Raw genomic sequence first — 18998 nt, forward strand, 5'->3', positions numbered from 1 at the left:
CTTTATAAACACTACAATATTTTCTATAGCTTTATTGAGATTTAATTTACACACCATAAATCTCCCCAATTTGAAGTATACAACTCAATGTATGCTATAATCCAATTTTAGATCATTTTCAAAGCTACAAAAAAACCCTCATACACATTTGCAGTCACACTCCTTACATAAAATATTTTGAAAGATTGCATTGAATATGCAAATTTATGTAGAATATGTGCTAAAATGTATTTTTTTCAACATCACGCTCCTTTGGAGTGAGAAAATCAAAGCTCTGGAAATATTGTTAATCTTGAACAGATCTGTCCTGGGATGTTAATGCATCTTATTTTTCTGTAGGGATTACAGTAACAGGTTTTTAGTTTTTTAAACTTCTATTTACTTCATGGTAATTTAGATTTCACAGCCTTTATGTTAAAGTGTATTTTGAATCTGTAAAGCATTAATGTAGTATGTAGTGTTTTGTAAGATATTTAGTGATAGAACTCTTTGTTCTGCTAAACTAGCAATAAAAAATACTTGGAGAAATACTGAATAAATCACTGCAAAAATTGAAATTTTAGACAATATGCCCACAGATGAGATTCTTTCTTTTTTAAAAAATAAATTAAACCCATGTATATACAGTCAATTAATATTTTGACAAGGAAGCCCAGAATACTTCTTTCATGGGAAAAAATAGTCTCTTCAATAAAATGATGTTGGGACAATGATATTTACATACAAAAGAATGAAATTGGATCTCTAACTTACATCCCTCAAAAAATCAACTTGAAATGGATTAAAGACTTAAATATAACACCTGAAACCATAAAACCTCTAGAAGAAAACAGGGGAAAATATCCTTGACATTGGTCTTGGCAACAGTATTTTTGGATATGACACCAAATCACAAGCAACAAAAGCAAAAACAAACAAGTGGGACTACACCCAATTAAAAACTTCTGCATAGGAAAAGAAACATTCAACAAAATGAAAAAGCAATGTACAGAATGAGAGAAAAAAACTGAAAACCATGTATCAAGTAGAAGGTTAATATTCAAAATATAAAAGGAACTCATACAACTCAACAGGAAAAACCAAATAATCTGATTAAAAACGGACAAAGGATCTGAATAGACATTTTCCCAAAGAAAACATACAAATGGCCAACAGGTACACGAAAAGATACTCAATATCATTAGTCATCAGTGGAGTACAAATCACAAAAGCACAATGAGATATCACCTTACATCTATCAGAATGGCTATCAGCAAAAAGAAGGGATAACAAGTTTTGCTGAGGATATGGAGAAAAGGGAATCTTTGTGCACTGCTGGTGAGAATGTAAATTGATATAGCCATTATGGAAAACAATATGAAGATTTCTCAAAAAATTAAAAATAAAACTACCACATGATCCAGGAACCCCACTTCTGCATATATATCCAAAGGAAATGAAAACAGGATATCAAAAAGCTGTCTGTACTCCCACATTCATTGCAGCATTATTCATAGTCATGACATGGAAGCAAACTAAATGTCCATTGACAAATGAATAAGGAAAATGTGGCATATATACAATTGAATATTATTCAGCCATAAAAAGAAGGAAATCCTGCCATTTGTGACATCATGGATGAATCTTGAAAGCATTATACTGTGCGAAATAAGTCAGAGAAAGACAAATACTCTATGATCTAACTTATATCTGTAATCCAAAACACTGAACTCACAGAAACAGAGAGTAGAATGGTGGTTGTCAGGGGCTGGAGGGTGGGGGAAATGGGGATATGTTGGTGAAATAATACAAACTCCACCTATAAACTGAACAAGTTTTGGGGACCTAATATGCAGCATGGTGCCTATAATTAACAATACTGTCTCTTTGTATATTTGAAAGAGAATAGATTTTACTGCATGTGATTATGACACACAATAAATGCTTTTACTGCACACAAAAAAGTGGTAATTATGAGAGGTGGTGGATGGTATTAACTAATCTTCCTGTAATAACAATAATAATACATTAATAATAATAAAAAATAATAATAAATTAATTCCTCAAAAATGTAAGCCAGAATTATCATATGATCCAGCAGTTGGACTTGTAAAAGAAGTGAAGACAGGCACTCAGATATTTGTACATCCATGCTCATAGCAACAGTCTTCACAAGAGCCATCAACAGATGAATGGATGAACACGATATTCCATACAATGGAATATTATTCAACCATTAAAAGGAAGGGAATTTTGACCCATTTTACAACATGGAGGAATCTGAGAACTTTATGCTAAGTGAAATAGACCAGTCACAACAGGACAAATACTGTATGATTTTTACCTATAGATGCATCTAGAATAGTCAAGATCATAGAGACAGAAAGTCAAATGGTGGTTGCCAGGGGCTGGGGGTAGGGTGGGGGATTCATGTTTAAGGAATACGAAGTTTTGGTTGGTGAGAATGAGAAAGTTTTGGAGATGCATGGTGGTGTGATGGTTGTAAAACTGTGGGAGCATATTTGCTGCCCCAGAACTAAATGCTTCAAAATGGTGAAGTGTATTTGTTGTCTGTTTCCCTACAATACAAAATACCAAGTGAAAAAAACAATATGAGTTGGGATGCAGGGAACCTACTAGTATTTTTATGACTGTGCTGGGTGTTCTAAAACATCGCTTACTTCATCCTATACCACTTTTGTGCAATAGGTGACATTATCTTCATTTTAAAGATAAGAAAATTGAGACTCCGAGGACTCACATCCACACAGCCATACAACTGGCACAGGCAGGATTTGAACTGAGTTCTTTTTGTCTCCAAACACTTGAGTTTTCTCCTATGTTGTGTGAGGGAAACTGTAATATTACTTCATGATGAAGGGCTGGACTCAATTATTAATTCGACTTGAGAATGTATTCTGCCTGGAAATCATTAGGAAGAAGATAGGTAAGTAAGGGTGGCCAAAACACGACATATCCTTGGCCTGCAGAGGAAGAGATTTCACAACAGCAAGTTTTGTCCTTCTCTAGCTGCATTAGGAGTGGCTCTAGGAGTGAGCAAGACAGGGTGGGGACCGGAGGTGTTCACATTCCAGCTGCTTCTGTTGTGTAGTTCCTCATCTCTGTCTTTGGGGCTCCAGTTTCTCTCCTCAGAACTGCCTCTCCTGTTGGCCATGGAACACCTTCCCTTCTGTCACTATGCAGTGAGCAGCATCTCATATCCATGTTGTGTTATGGCTATCTATTTAAATTGTTTTTTCTCCACCAAAATATTAACTCTGTGCCACCAGCATTTTTAGGACAATGACTGGTGGGCAGCGGAGGGTCAACAAAGGTTGAATGAAGAAAATATTTACTCATCAATATTTCCTTAAAGAACAGCTTATGATTTACAAAGCTTTGCTGCTTTATGTAAAGTGCTATGATGGTACAAAGTAAAAAATGCTGACATTTGACAAACATTTTGTAGTCTACGGAGCAATGTTAAGTCCATATCCTCTTTCCAAAAGACCGTTTTGTGGTAGATTGGACAAGGAACAGATGTCTCAAGAAGGCAGGTAACTTGTCTATGGCCACACAGCCAGCGTCAGACCAGAGATTGGAACCCAGACCTTCAGTTTTATGGAATTTTCTAACAGCTGTCTGTTTAATAAACTCGGAAAGCTACCATAATGAAAGGGGCCACTGCATCTACATTTGCCAAAGTTCTAAAAAAAGAGTAAACACCATACCTTGTTCTGGGTTGGTGGGTTGCTCCAGGATTCTAAATCCACAAGAGACTGAGGATCTTTCATGAGAGCTTCGGCGAAAAACTTGCTTTGGTACCAGACAGAAAAAGAGATCCAAGTTCTCAGAGGTTTCCAAATAGTTGTGCTAAAAATAATTCTTTCCTTTAGTCCCAAAGAGCTAGAGGCCCTGGAAGTCATTCATGGGGTGAGGCTCAATCATGGGCCGGTCAAAATTACGGTTTTGTTTGAGATAAACCTTAAGCTCCTGCTTTCTTTGACTGGTACGTTTAGAGGTGCCTCCATCTCTGTGTGTCGTGGTCTCTTTTTCAGATTTGTTTACTCAAGTTTTTCCCTCTTCATTTGTTTTCCACTGAGTGGAAGTTTCAGGAAAAAAATTACTCACTGACTGGAAATTAGTTGTTAACTTAGAGAAAAGAGTCATTTCCTATTTGAGAATTTTCAAGGTAGGATCTTCAAATTCTAGAGACTGGGTGTTGTCTCATGGAACAAACAAGGAGAGGTGGTAAATATTCTTGGTAAATATGGCGGGAAGAGTGCCCCTCATCCTATGTGCTTTGACATGGAAGAGGGTTATGAACACTGCACTGATCTTTTCTTTGTTCTCTGCTGAATGGGTAAATGATTGGGTATTTTTAGAAGACTGATATGTCTTTGTTACTATAGAGAACTGATCATAACAACTCTAAAGGCAGAATGATTCTCCAAAGCCTGTGACTACTCATCTTCGATGCAATCAATTTCTTTGTTCCCTTGTGATATGTACTTCTCACATCTCCTTAGCAACAGCAATATATAATTCATGATGTCACTTATGGAAATTTGGTGACTGAAAAATCTTGTTTTTATCTTGCTTTCCCCACCATTCTTCCCAAACATTTGAGAATGCTAATTGGAAGAAGTATTTTCAAAGTTATCAAAGTGGACACTGATGATAAATTTGACAAAGAAGATGAATGGGCTCCCCATCCTGCTAATCCTCATTTTGCCCTAGCTATCCACCTTCCTGTCTGGAGGAAATGGTCTTTTGAATTTTTGGCTGTCCAAAATATGGGTACTATCATAAGGCAGTAAAAACCATGCCTTGGGCCCTGAAGTGAGACAATTTTTTGCTAAATTAGAGTAGGGTGCTTTTTTTTTTTTCCAAATGAGTAAATTTGACATGTAGCACTGTGTTAGTGTAAGAGGTACAGTGTGTTACTTGATATACTTATATATTGTAATATGATTGTTGTTGTCATCGTATTACATAGTTATAATACAATAGTATTGTCTGTATTCACTATATTGTGCCTTAGATCTCTAGGACTTATTTACTGCTCGTTACAAGTTAGTACTCTTAAACACCTTCAGTTTTATTCCCCTCCTCCCCTGATACCACCATTTTGTAGAGCATGATCTTAATCAGATGTCCCTGGGTTTGTCTTCTCATCCTCAAAATGAAATTGTATCTTTCATTATTTCTAAGTTCTCTCACAGTTCTAGTATTCTTCATCAAAGTGCTTGTGTTTGATGAGATGGAATTTGTAAAAATGCCACATCTACACATATGGGTAGAGATATGAGACACCTTGAAGGAGATATTTATTGAGAGAAGTCACTCAAGTGACTCTTTTAGTGTTGTGCATATAAGTAGGTACTTGGTAGTAGCTGAATGAAGGTTTTCCCTCCCAGGGATTTTTGGCTGGCGAGGTGTTGAGATTATTTGCTTAAAGCACCCACGGTCTTCTAGAAGGAAGGAACCAAGGGTCCAATTCCTCTCCATGATGCAAATTTAAGGAAATCAGTCTTGGACTATAGGTTTGGTCTGGTCTAAGGCATGTCATCAAGAAATCACAGAATGGAACTGACCAGGAGGTAAGGACTAAAGAATTTTGGGGTGGTGGCTTTGGTACAGTATATGAATGAGGCTGCAAGTTTGTCTGCTTTCAGTCATTCTGTCAGAGCAGATATCCTTGGGGGAATAGTGGTTAAACATAGAATGGTGAATTAAAAGGATTATTACATTGAAACTTAGTAAGAGGGTAATATTGGGGTCAGCAAGAGCATCCTCTACAAAAGCACCTCCTGGAATGTGCATGGCTAGTGTTCAATGGTGTCACCATTTGGTGACAGCTCAATCAATGGGAAAGGTGGACAACCAAAGGTTTTGTTTTGTATGTTTTACCTGGGTTGGAATTAGGAATGACTCCTTTGAACCAAGCAAACCCCTAGAATTCTTAGGTTATTCATGGAGGGGAGGATTGAGGTCTTAAGTAGTCTACATGCTAATAAAAGCAAATGGGATCCTAACAATTCATTGAAAGAAAAGGACCATATTGAACTTCTAGGCAAAGCAGGTAACTGGGGGTAAAATGCTTCCATTAGTTTAATACCAGTAGAACATCACACAACAACACTTTATCATGTGTAAGATTTGACTCTCGGACTTCAAGGAATCTCCCGATTCCCCATACTGAAGTGTTCTAAGAGGCTGAAGTAGAACACCAGTCCTTTCAAGCTTAACGTCAGGATTTGGATGTGTTCTTTGTTATTATAATGTGATAACTTCTTAATGGGCTTTTTTCGTTCACTCTTTGAAATAGCACAATCTCTGTCAAAGAACTTAGAAATTGTTTCTTGACTTCCAAAAGAGACAGATGTATTCTTATATTACTGCCTTAACTTGGCAGAGTATTGATACAAATTATGGGTATTTATATTCACTCTTCTGTGTCATTCACAACTTCCTTAACTTCCCTTTAATGTTTGCTGATAAAGTTTCTTGTATTATTTAGGTACCACACTACTTTTTTCTGTTCTGCAATATTAGATTTTAAAAGTTATTTTTCATCTTAGATAACTCATAATCTGTAACTTCTCAGACATATTCTTCTCCACAAAGAGAACTAGCCTTTGAAATTGTCTCCTAGAGCATTCATAGCTCTGATGGGGCTAAAGCTTGTCAGTGACTATTTCACTCAGCTTTTTTGATGCTTTTTTAGAGACAATGGTGAAAGTGATGGATAAAAGAATATGCTGAAGGGAGTATTAGCTGAGAATAAAAAATCAGATTCTGTTTTTGCCCGACAGTCATGCCAAGGCCAAGGTCGTCCTCTGCCTTTCCAATGCAGAGAAGTCTTTCCTCTCAGCTTGTGCTTTGGTTTTCCTGTAGCCTTAACTCACTTTTCAACTAAAGGCAATTCAATCTAGACAATCCTATCAATGTCCACAGAGCATCTAACAGTGTATTGGTTCAGCTTTCAAAAAAAGCGTTCAGCCTTCTACACTGTTGATGGGAATGCAAGCTAGTGCAGCCACTCTGGAAAACAGTATGGAGGTTCCTCAAAAAGTTGAAAATAGAGCTACCCTATGACCCAGCAATTGCACTATTGTGTATTTACCCTAAAGATACAAATGGTGTGATCCAAGGGAGCTTGTGCACCTGAATGCTTATAACAGCAATGTCCTCAATAGCCAAACTATGGAAAGAGCCTAGATGTCCATCAACAGAAGAATGGATAAATAAGATGTGGTATAGATATACAACAGAATACTACGCAGTCATAAAAAAAAAAAAGAAATCTTGCTATTTGCAATGATGTGGGTGGAACTAGAGGGTATTATGTTAAGTGAAATAAGTCAATCAGAGAAAGACAATTATCATATGATCTCACTGATATGAGGAATTGGAGAAACAAGACAGAAGATCATAGGGGAAGGGAGGGAAAAATGAAACAAGATGAAACCAGAGAGGGAGATAAGCCATAAGAGACTCTTAATCTCAGGAAACAAAGTGAGGGTTGCTGGAGGGGAAGGGGGTGGAAGGTATGGGGTGGCTGGGTTATGGACATTGGGGAGGGTATGTGCTATGGTGAGTGCTGTGAAGTGTGTAAATCTGGCGATTCACAGACCTGTACCCCTGGGGTTAATAATACATTATATCTTTATAAAAAAATTAAAAAATTAAAAAAAAAGGTTAAGGCTCCTTTGCAGTTTTGCTAAGTGGGTTTTTTTTTTTTTTTTTTTTTTTTTTTTGGTGTAAATACTCCCATGATAGGGGTGCATGTATTTTTTTGAATTAGCATTTCTGTTTTCTTTGGGTAGATACCCAGTGGTGGAATTATGGGATCATAAGGTATTTTTAATTTTGGGGGAAACCTCTGTAGTATTTTCCACAGTGACAGCACAAATTTACATTCCTACCAAGAGTACACAACAGTTCCTTTTTCTCTACATCTTTATCAACATTTGTTATTTCTTGTTTTTTTTTTTTTAATTTAAAAAATTTTTATTTTAGCCATTCTGTTAGGTGTAAGGTGATGTCTCATTGTGGTTTTGATTTGTATTTCCTGGATGATGAGTGTTTAAAAAAAAAACAAAAACACTTCCCATCATGGCCAATTTCAAGCCACCAACCTAACCTTAACAAAATGCAAAGTTGGGAAGATATGTGCAGAACTGCCATTTTTCTAGGTACTAGAATTATTAAAAAATGTTCTAACTGATATACAATGAGCACTTATATGTTATGACATTACATAATTACTTCTCTTAATCTTCATTATAACCTCTTGAAATGAATAATTTTATCATTCTTCTTTTAGAGATAAAGACAGTGGGTAGTCTGATCCACAATTGGCCCACCCAACCACTATACCATATACCTCCCCAGGGTGTTGTTAACTTTACAAGATCAGGTTCCTGCATCTAAAGAGCTTTCAGGCAGGTGGAATGTACACCTGAGTCCTCTTCCTCCCTGGAGCACTAGATTTTGTCTGGAATCTAATGTCTTTCTTGCCTCATTGCCTTACTTATTTCATCTCCTCTGGCTTGCAAGTTCCTGCTAACCATGTCTTCCCCATGCCCTTTTCTTCATTTGCTTACATTTTTCATCCTTATCCTTTGCTTTGTCTAGAAAATCTCTTTGATGCTTCAAAAAGTCTCCCTGATTCTCCCCATCAGGTACAGCCTTGTCTTCCCTTGAGCCCTCCTGGCAAATTATTTGGACTTTTCCTATACACTTTAGCTCATGGACTCTCAATTAGGTCTATTGATTCAGCATATCAGCAAATTAGGGCAAAGCATTTGTTTTTTCAAACAGTCTATGAGTAATTCTGATGGACAGTCAGGCTTTGGGAATCTTTGATCTTCTCTTGTTCAAATGATGCCCTGTCTTTTAGTCCTTCTAAACCACAGGGTTCCAGTCATATAAATCTGGTCTTCTCCCTCCTTCCTCTTGTTGTTCTTCTATTCATTACCTCATCACATATTTATTAAGCTGTTACTATATGCTAGCTACAGAATGCTTGGTCTTGGTGTTCAAGGGAGAGTAAATGTACAGCCCTTTTAGAGGAAAAGTCTAGTGGAGAAGACAGACATTCATCAAATAATCACAGAACTCTGTTTAGCAGGTTGTTAATTTGGATTTCCCATCATCTTGGAGTTTCAACTGAGAACTCAAAGCAAGGAATAATGGGCAGTCAATGTCCATACATTCCTTTAAGACTTGCTAAGAACAGCTGGATCTGACACTGAGCTGTGGTCCACTTTCCATCCACATAAAAGAAAACTAGAAGTTAAAAAAAACAAGTAATGGTTGAAGAGAGCCTCCAAAGTAAAAAGCTGTTAGCTGATAAGAGAGTGCTAATGAGCTCTCCCCTTCTTTCCTATGAGGGAAGTAAGGGAAGAGTGATACCCCCTCTCCAGCCAGGTGACAAGGACTTTAAGAGATCACCAATAGTGGGAAAGAGGCCCACAAGAAAGAAGCTGTTTATTTTCCAGTTGGATGTTTAACTAAACTGTGAAGCTAAAAGCCTTGCAGCTTTCACAGGATCAGAGAAATGCAATAAATAGGTTCTGGAGGAGCTTGACCCATCCCTGGAGGTTGATATCTTATGATGTCATAGAAACTAGAGAATTCTAGCTCTATAAAGGCAAAAGGCTGTCAGAGAAGGGAGCCAGCATAGGGATAGCCATCTGAGAGACAAGGGTACATGAATTTCTTAAGAGACAGATGGTACCAAGAATGAAGGTGGAGTTGGGCCATCGAGATGGAAACTTAAGCCAGGTCAGAGTCTTCCTAGAACAAGGTAGCCAGTAAGAAGCCATTGAGTACATTAATGAGTACAGAAGCTGAGGCTGGTGTAGGGCAGTGCAAAGTACCAACCAAGGAGTGAATCACCCATTCAGGGAACGGTGTGGTATGGAGGTCTCTCAGAAAGCTTCTAATGACCCTGGGAATATGTTCAACTAGAGAGAGCTGGCATTTAAAGACAGGGCACACCTGTGTGTGGCAGGAGAGAACCATGAAAATAGCTCATACTGAGCAAAAATAATTTGATCATGTTTTTATAATTTGTTTATGTTCTGATCTGACTCTAGACATGTTCAAAGTGGAAGGAGGGAGAAGAGTTGGAGGAAGAGCAAAAAACCATAGTAGATCCTGAGTTAAATGCATGGAAAGAGAACAGGCTATGTTTTAGATGTGAGATGAAAGTTATTATTTAAATTTGTCTTTTTAATATGTGAAAATAAGTCACAATTAAATAATGAAATTGGGTCATGTAACCAAAAATGACCAGAAAGTTAAGGAATTTGCCTGAGATGTCATGAAAGGACAGAGAAGAAGGATCCAAAATAATTTGACTAGAAGAAGTGATGGGGAAAGAAGGAAGTTGTTTCTTACTTATATCAAGGACAGCTAAGGTCATTCGATAAATTCAATAAATTCTAATGGGTGCTCTAAAGGAAAAGTGAAGAGTGTTTTGGGAGTGTTAGGAGGGTGACTGACATAGCTGAGACTATGGATCAGGAAGGGCTTGCCTAGAGATATGGTATCTGGCCTAAAATGTGAAACAGAAGCTGGCATTAACCAATAAGAGGTTGTGAGAAAACATTTTCAGGCTGAGGGATTGCCACATGCAAATGTCTTGAGGTAGAAGAGGATAATTTTGAGGAAGGCCATTGATAAGGAGCAAAGGAGAGCCTGAGCCTGGAGGGAGGATGGCTCTCCTAGCCATGGAAAGTTCTGATCTTTTTCCTGGGGTGGTAGGAGCCCCTGAAGGACTACAAATAAGATTTTATAAGTCAAGCCGTCAATTCTCCCCCAACCCCGATAGGTTATAACCAGGATAATATACATGGAGGTGATGCTTGTTTGCCACTTTTCCAGCTTTTCAGTGTGGTTTCTAAACCCACTCTGCTTTCATTATAGGAAAGAAGAGAGTTCTTGTGAGAAAACTAGCTTGCATGTTCACTCACTCATTGAATGAAAAAATGTTATTGGCTCTTACTGTGTGCCAGGAATTGTCCCAGGCCCTGGGGATCAGAGTTGAAAGAGGAAGAGAGGATCCTGATGTGCATGGACTCATATTCCAGCAAGAATCTCACACCATCAGGGAAGGAAGGATCCTCAGAGGGCATCAGCCTGATTTTCCCATTTTACAGACCAGAAAACAGATGCAGTGAGAATAAGTGACTTGCCCAAAGGTCACAATTGCATAGGATGTTGGATTTAGTACTCAGGTCCTTATATGATTTCCAAGAGTCACTCCTTTCATAGCATGGCTGCTCAGCAATCCCTCATTCCTAACTTCACATGGAGAAGACACTGCAGTATTTTTTTATATATAGAAATATAATTGAGAATTAACAAATAGCATTATCTTTGACCATAATACTTGATACTCCTCCTTATGTCCAAAATATCACTTCTCATATTTTAAATCAAAAGAAATGTTTTAAAAATTGCAGAACATTTCAAACATACATGAATGTGATGCCTACTGATGCCCCAGGCATCCAGCAGCCAGCTGCAAGTTACCTAAGGGGAATATTGTTTCCTTGGTGCCCTATTCACTTAGGCTCCCTTCCCCCCTAACACTTGCATTTGGTAGCTTTTGAGGCGAATTCCACACATCGTATCATTTATTCTGTAGCTATTTCAGAAAACTTAGGAATTTTTATCATCTTGGATAACAAATAACAGAGCGATTGACACCCTGCAGCTCCCTCGGCCCTTGAGACTTCTTAATCAAAAACAAGAATATTTTAGATAAGTCAAAAATGTCTTAAAAGCACTTTACTCACAGGCTGCCATAGTGTGAACTAAAAGTTCTGAAATGTAATTTTACAGAGCTGTTAAGCTTTTTCAGGGATGTTTTCAGAGTGCAGTGGGAGTTCTCTGACGACCCATTACAGAAATTCCAAGAAGCCAGGCGAGTTCAGTAGGGAAGACCCCACAGAGCTGGTCTTCCACGCCGCCACATATCCAGGATGGGTCCTGCTAGTGCCAGGTGCTGCTGTGTTTGGCTTTCACTAACAAAACCTGTCAAACTGACTTGAGATTATTTAGAAAACACTGGAGAGCCAATGCTGTTTTCAAAATATCAGGTAATCCTGGAGTCTTGAAGGTGAAGGCTAACGGGGTGATCCGAGTTGCCTTGGGAGCTGAAGAGTCCATTGGCACAGAATGGAGCAGGTCAGCCTCAGAGCAGGTGTCCACAAGGCTGGGCACTGCCCCTTCCAATGGTGCTGTTCATTGAGAGAGACGAAGGGAGAACTTGGGCAGTGACAACCGGACTGACAGACCATGAGAGCAAAACCTCTATGTGTCTGCTTCACAATGCCTCTATACCTCCAGGTTGTGCCAACTTTAATTTGTTCACTTGCCTAAGAAATATGGGGCATATGAGAGATGCTGTATCTTTGTGTGTGTGTGTGCATGTTCTTTTTTTCAGACATTGAGCTATGATAGACATAGAATGTCGTATTCATTGCAGGTGCATAGCATAGTGATTCAGTATATGTGTATGGTGTGACATGGTCACACAGTCTAATTAACATCCAATACCATACATAGTTAACAAATATTTTTTTTCTTGCCAGGAGAACTTTTAAGGTTTACTGTCTTGGCAAATTTAGGATGTACAGTGCAGTATTAACTATAGTCCCCATGCTGTACATGGCACGCCCAGGGCTTGTTTATTTTATAACTGGAAGTTGTATGTATTGGCCCCACTCGCCCATGTCACCCACCCTCCCCAACCCCAACCTCAGAAACTACCAATCTACATTCTGTAGGATGTGTCTGAGTTTTGGTTTTGTTTTTAGATTCCACATATAAGTGAGATCATACGACATTTGTCTTTCTCTGCCTGACTTATTTCACTTAGCATAATGCCCATGCATGGGTGGCAAATGGCAGGATTTTATTCCTTTTTTATGGCTGAATAATATTCCATTGTATATACATACCATATTTTCTCTATCCATTCATCCATCGATGGACACTTAAGCTTGTTTCTGAGATGCCGCATCTTTGAATGATGAAAAATAAAAAAATAGTTACCATTTATCAAGTGCTTATTGTGTCAAGGCACTGTCCTAAGCACTTTATATGTATTTCTTGGTTATTCTTTACCATGAGCCCAGGAGGGAGCTTCTAGGACTTCCTCATGGTGCACAAGGGGACTGAGATTAGGGGTAGATTGACAGTGCTGGTGAGGGGCAAAGAGGACTCCAAAATCCTCCTCCTCCCCAAACCAACAGCCTTCAATCAGCCTCCTGGTTTCTTCTACTATAAAGCTTTCACACCCCTTTGTCTGTCTTTGAGACTCTGCCAAAATGTATGTGATGATGGTTCACTCCCTTGCTATAGCAAATTCAGAATAAATAACCTTTTCTTGTTCTCATCTGGTTTGACTTCACTTATTTCCACAATATGGATGCCCACAATCATGTGTTTCATTTTTCAGTTTGTCTAAAGTTCTAGAAGGGAAGAGAGGTACTAGTCATTGGGACCCCAATAAATGTGGAGAAGCCAACCCCTACTTTTAGGGGATTTTCAGTCTCTATGGGGAATCTAGGGTTCTGTACATGAGTAATACCTTATATAGACTCAGGTATGAGAAAGCACCCCTTATAACGTGCTCCTCTGGGGCAAGAACCCTGTCTCATTCACCTATGCTACCCACATGCAGCCAAGGGCTAGAATCTAGACGTGCTTGCTATATAGTGGTAGATTAATGATTTATTCTAGAATAAGAGCAAGAAAGTTAGTCTTCAATGCTGATTGGGTTTTGGAGGCAACTACTGACTAGGATGCTTCAACAGCCACATGAGTAGCTCCCCTACTTCCTTGTCTTTCCCCCAAACTCTTGCAACAGCCTCTGAGCTGCTCTCTGCGGTCTTGTCATCTTCTACTTCAAGTCCGAGCTCTCGTGTGTTACTAAAGTGAACCCAAACAATGGGCACTTGATAAATGAATATTTGCCATGTCCGTGAATAATATCACTTTCCTATTTAAATTCATTCCAATAGTTAAGTCCACTCTGTAATATTGTTTGACCCAAAATATCCATTAGATAGAACTTTGCCACAGGACAAATGCAAGGGAAAATCACAGAAGGCACATATGGGAAGAGGTATTACTTGTTGGTATGTGAAGTGGCTTTTGTTGGAATGGTGAGATCCACCTTGCTCTCGGATTCCCAGAACACCTTGGAAGTAAAAAACAACTGCTTTCCCTTCTAGCTGGCTACAAAGGGCTTCTCTTTCTCTAATGGTCTCTGGGAGGACCTGCCCTCCCAGGACATTAGTTACGGGGCCAGGGCAAGGGACCTATCTGAAGGGTTACAGCTGGCAGCCCAGAGGAGGTTCTTCAAGGGGCTAATAATCAACATCATTTATGGGGACTCCTAATTTGAAGGCAACAAATAATAGCACCTATTTATGAAGCACCTACTATAGGCTAACCATTGTAAATCCTGACCACTGAGTGCAGTAGGTATTATTATCTGCTTATTATAGAAGTGGACAGTCAGGATCCTAAATGAGAGAATTTGCAAAGGTCGTGAAGCTATTAAGTAATAGTTCTGGCATTCAAACTCAGATTTTTCTGACCCCCAGACCAAACCTTCAGTTTAATATGAGGACACTAATACTGCTTCTCTCCTATGATTGTTGTAAAGATTAATTGAAATAATCCACAGAAAATGAGTGCCACATTGTGTAGAGCACAATAGGCACTCAGTAACTATGAAGTGAGTTAATATTGCTGGCATTATTTTTGCTGCTCTGACTATTGCAGCTTTGGCTCCTGTTTTATGATGAGTTTTCTGTCCTGTGTTCTCTGTGCCCACCTGGTTTGCACCTGAAAACCACCCAGGGGCCTATGGTTGCAAGGAGGCCAGAGGTAATATGGCCATTTAGTGATGAAACATTTCTGTGTTTTGAGAATGTCTGTGTGACATTATCTAGGCAGAAAAATGGTGATGCTGGTGATGATGATGATGATCATTATCATAATAATTATTATTATTAATAATAATAATAATAATAGCTTACATTTATTGAAAACTGTTAAGTTCACTTCTTTGTGGGCATTTCAGTTCTATTCCAAGTGTCTAGTGTTTCTAAATATCTACCCGGATAACAGAAGACCCTTGTTCTCTGATTTGCTTCTTGCTGAAAACATTGGAGGCATTCTGGAAGGAGACCCAGGGAAGTGAGCCAGTCTCAGAGTTAAGAGTGACAATAGATCCAACAAAGGCAAAGATTTAGCAGCAGGTGGTACCACTTGCATGCATATCCCCTGCCAGCCAAAACAACATTCTCACTGACTCCATCCCAGTGGAGAAAGAGCTTGAAATCCAACAGTGACTCATAGTGTGCTTGGGAAGAAAGCTGAGTATAGTGGTTTTGGCAAAAAAGGAAGAAAGAAATGGAATGTTACCACAGTCTAAATTAGCAGGACTCTCCACATCTTCTCTCTTCCTACTGACATTTCTTTGTGGCAGCTGGCGGAATAAGACCACCGTCTTTGAAGGCCAAAGTCGTCATCGCCCAGCCATGATCCCTTGGGCAATTTGCATGAACTCTCTAAACCTCACTTTTCTCTTCTATAAATTAAAAATCTAGAACTGCTCAGACCAGGTATGATTGTTAAAATTAATGAAGTAATGCTTCTCATTGACTGGCATTTGTGCTACTCAAGAAATGTTGGTTTCTGTTGGTGAAAGGAGAAGCAATTCTAGGTCAGAGATATTCCTTTTTTTCATTGTTGTTGGGTTTTTTTGTTTGTTTGTTTGTTTTGTCTTTTTGTTTGTTTGTTTTAGCAGTATTTAGAATTTACCTTCTTGCTGGTACTAGGAAATGCTTGAATTTGGTGGTGCTCCTTCTGGGCTCTAGATCAGTGTTTTCAGAATGATCCCATCTATGTGGTTTGAGTAACTCTCTGAAGGAATAACTTCTAAGCAATTTCTTGAACCTTGAAGGATGATATCAGGTATCTGGGAAAATAGGTGCGAGGTGGGGTAGAGTAGGCTGTCTAGACAGAGCTAACAGCTTGAGGAAAAACGTGGCTCTGAAAGAGGATAAGATACCTTGGAAAAAGTAAGACAAAGCTGTTGAGGAGCAGAATAGTGTGAGAAGCATGATGAGAAATCCAGGTAGAGACTGAGGCAGAGGCTGATCACAGGAGTGGAAAGGTCATTGTGGATCCTGGACTTTATGTGAACAGCAATACGAAGCAAGGGGAGAGACAGGACCATACATACAGTTTTAAAAGATCTCTTGGACTGCCATGTGAAGAAGGATTGGAGGAAGGCAAGAATGAAGGACTATGACAGATAACACTGTTGGGCAAAGACAGATAAGAAAACAAACCAGGGCGCCTGGGTGGCTCTGTGGGTTAAGCCGCTGCCTTCGGCTCAGGTCATGATCTCAGGGTCCTGGGATCGAGTCCCGCATCGGGCTCTCTGCTCAGCGGGGAGCCTGCTTCCCTCTCTCTCTCTGCCTGCCTCTCTGTCTACTTGAGATCTCTGTCTGTCAAATAAATAAATAAAATCTTAAAAAAAAAAAGAGAGAAAAGAAAACGAACCAAACACTGGTCATGTTTCTAATGCAACCAGTGACAGGTTTATTTTTTTTATTTTTTTGTTTGACTATATGTGTGCGTGTGTGTGTGATTTCCTTCTAATACGTTTTCTTGTTCACAGTTTACAAAGTTTTCATCAAAATACATGTATTCTTTTTTAACCTCAAAATTTATTGTCTATGCTCTATATGCTCAATATCATTGTCATACAGAATTATTCACATTTTATTTTAAATATGTACTCATTAAAGAAAAACTGTAGAAGAGGAAAAGGTGAAAAAATAAAAGTAACACAAATTATAGTTCTATCTCTCAGATAACCACTGTTACCATTCTGGTTTATTTTTTTCTGTTGCTTTTTGTTCTGTGTTTGTGTGTGCATGCATAGATAATCTGCTCAAAGATTTGTGATATTATCTATCATGGTTACTACTCTTTCTTTCTTTCTTCCTTATTAAAATATATCTGACACACAACATTGTGTAAATTTGAGGAGTAAAACATGTTGATTTGTTACATATATGTATTGTAATACGATAGCCATTGTAGCCATACAATGTCATAGTCAGCTTTTTTAGAATCCACATATAAGTGATATCAAATGGTATTTGTCTTTCTCAGTTGGACATAGCTCCCTTACCATAATGACTTTAAGGACCATCCACATTGTCTCAAATAGTAGTGTTTCCTTCTGTCTCATGGATGAATAATATTCAATTGTATATACCACATCTTTATGCATCCAATGGGTAATGGGCTTGTAGGTGGTTTCCATATCTTGGCTATTGTGAATAATGTTGTAATAAACATGGGAGTACAGCTATCTTTTTTATATCCTGTTTTCTTTTCCTTTGGATATGTACTGAGAACTGGGGTTGCTGGATCATCTGCTTGCTTTTTCTTTAACTTAATATTATATAATAAGCATCTCTCTTCTGTTATTCTTTGGAAACGTTAATGGCCAAATAATATTCATCAAGTAGTTATACTATAATTTATTTAATCTTCTTCCCCCCCAATGATTGGACAATTAAGCTATTTCCATTTTTTTCTGTTATAAATAACATTACATTGAAAACTTTTGTGCATAAGCCTCTATCCCTATTTAGGATTATTTCCTTAGGATAGATTCCCAGAAATGGAATTATTGGGTCAAAAGATTTGGATGTTTTATGTCTCTCTTGATATATGTTGCCAAACTGCTTTCCAAAATGTTGTGTGAATTTACACTACCCTATTCCTGTATGAAAACAAAATCCAGAGGAAAGTAAGCTCCCCAACAGTCAGGCAACCTTAGTCCCTGGAACACAGACAGAGCCACAGAATCTTCAATTTGGAAGTAACGCTAAAAGTTGGCAAAGCTGACCCTTGCTGATGCTTGATCATGGCAACATGCTTTGTGGAGAGGACACTGAAGCTTGTTCCACAGTGGTATTAACAATAGTACCATCTCTGGATTGGGTATCCCCAAATTTTCTATGCAGCCCCAGCCACGGGTTAAGCCCCGGTCATCTGAATTTCACAGAACTAGAGCCATGCTGGGTGCATAGTGGGTGCTCAGCTGACCCTGCCAGATGGCATACAGGTGATGAAACACACTGTCTGGGTTGAAGTCATCTCATTATCTCCCTGGATTGACAGCTCTGGCAAGACACCAGAGTCTTCCTCTGGTGTGGTCAGGTCTCAAGTGTATCAGAAGCCCTCAGTTCCCAGAGGGTTCCTCTTCTATGGAGTCTTTGAAGTATGAGTCTTTCCTAAAAAGCTTCCCAGGGGCCCTTGCTCAAAAATCAGTCATGTGGCCAAGGAGGTAGAATCTATTCCTACGTCTTCTGCATCCAAGGTGCAAGCCCTCTTGGCCCACCATCCAGGACTCCACACTGACTTTGACCTACCAGTGGTCTTTGCCTTGCTCATTGCTGGGCTTCTTTTGCTTTTCCATAGCTCTTCAGGCTGTCTAGAACCTACCACTCTTCCAGATCACCTGAAAGCTGGCTCTGCTAATTCCAGACCATTCATTCACTTCACTGAAATTTATTCCACTCCCTATACCAGCTACTGGCCTTACACTGAGGTATAGAGTTAGACAAGCCTTTTCTAGTCCTTATATACATCTCATTTTTGTGGAGCTCTGTGATATTGCATGTGTTTTTCTCTTCCAACCTGCGAGATCTTTCTCTCTATTTCTTCCTCTGGTTCAAGCCCACACTTATCAAAAAAAAAAAAAAATCTTCATTAATATTCAGCGATGTGCCCAGGCATTGGTCAACACCGTTGAGCAGACTCAATGAGGCGTCTGAATCTTCAGTGGATTAGGGGGCTGAGCAGCTCTCAAGAGCTTCACTGAGTGCCATCCTGGGTTCTGCACTGTGCTGAAGGCTTCACACACATCCACTCACTTCATCTTCTTACAACCA

General features: G+C 39.0%; 1 protein-coding gene across 4 annotated transcripts in view; it reads right to left on the reverse strand.

Moving 5' to 3' along the window:
* Positions 1-18998, reverse strand: part of C1QTNF7 (C1q and TNF related 7) — a 108001-nt gene that overhangs the window by 15613 nt on the left and 73390 nt on the right. The window contains exon 2 of one of the 4 annotated variants that reach the window (XM_032854767.1): positions 12963-13024. The exons of 2 other annotated variants lie outside the window; for them this stretch is intronic. The gene's annotated coding sequence lies outside the window, so the exon portion shown is untranslated. Of the gene's footprint in view, positions 1-3710; positions 3832-12962; positions 13025-18998 lie in introns of those variants that run through there. One more of the 4 variants, XM_032854784.1, reaches the window with a different exon arrangement.

The sequence above is a fragment of the Lontra canadensis genome, unplaced genomic scaffold, assembly GCF_010015895.1.
Source record: "Lontra canadensis isolate GAN:19392208 unplaced genomic scaffold, GSC_riverotter_1.0 scaffold1, whole genome shotgun sequence".
NCBI classification, from domain to species: domain Eukaryota; kingdom Metazoa; phylum Chordata; class Mammalia; order Carnivora; family Mustelidae; genus Lontra; species Lontra canadensis.